Source organism: Ammodytes marinus (assembly GCF_949987685.1).
Source record: "Ammodytes marinus genome assembly, chromosome: 24".
NCBI lineage: Eukaryota > Metazoa > Chordata > Actinopteri > Uranoscopiformes > Ammodytidae > Ammodytes > Ammodytes marinus.
In genome coordinates this window covers 13,529,335-13,531,834 of record NC_137228.1, presented here as the reverse complement: position 1 = coordinate 13,531,834, position 2,500 = coordinate 13,529,335, and the positions used below count along the sequence as shown (strand labels likewise).

The following is a 2,500-nucleotide window of genomic DNA, read 5'->3' as shown; positions in this document are numbered from 1 at the left end:
GCAAATGTACTCATAATCTATCATTATATAATCACTATTATAATATAATGAATGAGGTTTTTCTTCCCTCAGTCTTCCCTCAGTCTTCCCCTGGCCCAGCTGTCCTGTTAATCCTAACCCTACATTTTTCTTACTGTGATGTCACAGTAAGAAAAATGTAGGGTTAGACAGTGAGACCATAAAACACTCTTTCTGCCTTTTCTCAGGCTAGGATGCCAATTTTTCAATTTTTGCCCAGTTTTTTGCTAAGTAGGTTGCACCTGCAGTGTCTGGCCTGAGCAGCTCATATTAAACTTTTATACATTTCGTGCATCGGCCACTTTCTCTCCTCCGTCTGTAACCTGATGAATAAAAAGTAAAGTGTGGCTTCCTCTCCAAGGCCGTATTCCTCATGGATTATTTAAGGAACGGACGCCCACACACACACATGCACGCACGCACACACACACACACACACACACACACACACACACTGAATTCTCCCCAGGTTAAGACACATACACGCACACACACAGGCACGCACGCACACACACACACGCTCACAGGCATGCACACACACAAACATACACTCGCATGCGCAGACACACACACACACACTCCCCAGGCTAGGACCCACTTCTACCAAACCCCATGTTACTTTAATATTTTAAATCTCTTGAGGGTTGGAGAAGCTTCCATGTTGCATCCTACACACGGCACGCACAGACATTAGACTAGAGGGAGAAGAAACTGGAAGAAAAATATGATTTCCAGCATGTTTTAAAGAAGAAAATGTCTCATAAATCAGACAGTGAACAACATATGAACCAATCCTTCTGGAATAACCTTCAGAATAGTGCTGAGAATGATTATGGAAAGTTTAGTTGATGTAAGTGCTTTAGAAGTTGGAAAAATCAAACTAATGTTGAGATAATGTCCGTTAAAGATGGTTGTATTGGAGAAATATACAGACACAAACAGACAAGGTTTAGTCACATAAACACCTGAATGTACATGTTGGACCTTTGATTTATACTAGTATGAAAGAAGACATGTTATGGAAGAGAAACAGACCATGTTTTTGCCTGCTGAGTCCTAAGAGTTCAAGTAGAGTTTGCCTTTATGGGGAATTCCCAAAACAGATTATTTCTACAGTTTGCAAATAGAAAAATGTCAAAATCTTAAGCGGTGACGTAGCTTTCCTCAAAATGCCCTCTGTGGCTGTACAGACTGCCAACTGCCCTACACACACACACACACACACACACACACACACACACACGCACACGCACGCACACACACACACACACACACACACTGGTTCCAGCATTCGACCGTTAATTGCACTTTGCTTTGCCAACAGCAACACGATACGGCTTTTTGAGCAGCTTCACATTCCGTATCCCAACCAGCCCCAAACAACTCGCTTTGATGTCATGATTTGGCATCAAGCAAACCGCGATTCTAGCCGTTTAAAGCTATAGTGCGTAGCTACATTCAAGCCATCGCCAAACGAGTCGACACAAAGTTGATTAAGCCTCATCAGCTCCACAAAACTCTCTGTATTTCTCAGTATGGCAGCGTTTATAAACTAGTGTCCCCCCCCCCCGACACTGGTGCAGGAGCTCAGAAAAATCCCAAGAAGAGCCCAAGAAATGTTTCAGTTGTTGATTCTACTGCTAAGAAAAAAACCTGGACGTACAGCAGAAGGTATACAATCCATGAGCCATCACTGAAGGCTTTACCTCATGTAGATGCACCGACAGTGTTGTTGTAATTACTCAGAATTCCTCATGGGGGGGACAGAAGTTACGCGCTATAGCTTTAAATAAAACTTTAAAAGTCGTTACATAACAGGAAATCACAGCAGCTGCGTTTGGCCGATGTGTTGGTTTGACATTCCTGAAGTCTAAAAATAAAACCCTGAGTTCCCATGGCGATTGATTGGTAGTTATGGCGACCGCAGCGCCACAAAACCACCAACCGCAAACTATTTAAGAAAGTTAAAGGTGGAGTCAGTGATTCTGGAGAACGCTTTTTGTCAAAATCAGTGAATATCTCCTCATGATCCGCTACCTGTCTGTACTGTGTGTGCGCTGCAGAAAAATCTGGTGTTAATACACAGCCTAGGCTCTGTAAACTGGTATGTAAACAATGGGAGCCCATCGTAGCTAGCGAGACAGCAGTTTACAGTATTAACATTGGATTTTTTTTCCAGCGCACACACAGTACAGACAGGTAGCAAATAGTGAGGAGACTTGTGCTGATTTTGAGAAAAGGTGATTGTGTGTGTGTGTGTGTGTGTGTGTGTGTGCCCCCATCTGTGTGTGTGTGTGCCCCCCATCTGTGTGTGTGTGTGTGTAGCAGCTACACCAACATTAACAGTCTCAGTATTTAGTGGCTGAGGGTGATTCCCCAGCCAGAGCTCCGTCCTGTTTTAATGGATTCCATGTGTTTCTACTAAAAACTCTCAGCACTTAGTTTAAATTATCCAAACGCCAACGACTACTGTGTTGACTCA

At 43.3% G+C, this 2,500-nt stretch overlaps 1 protein-coding gene across 2 annotated transcripts in view; it reads left to right on the top strand.

Moving 5' to 3' along the window:
* The window catches only part of agap1 (ArfGAP with GTPase domain, ankyrin repeat and PH domain 1), a gene marked incomplete at its 5' end in the record, with an annotated part of 135,275 nt that overhangs the window by 49,725 nt on the left and 83,050 nt on the right, over nt 1-2,500 (top strand). The gene's annotated exons all lie outside the window — the stretch shown is intronic.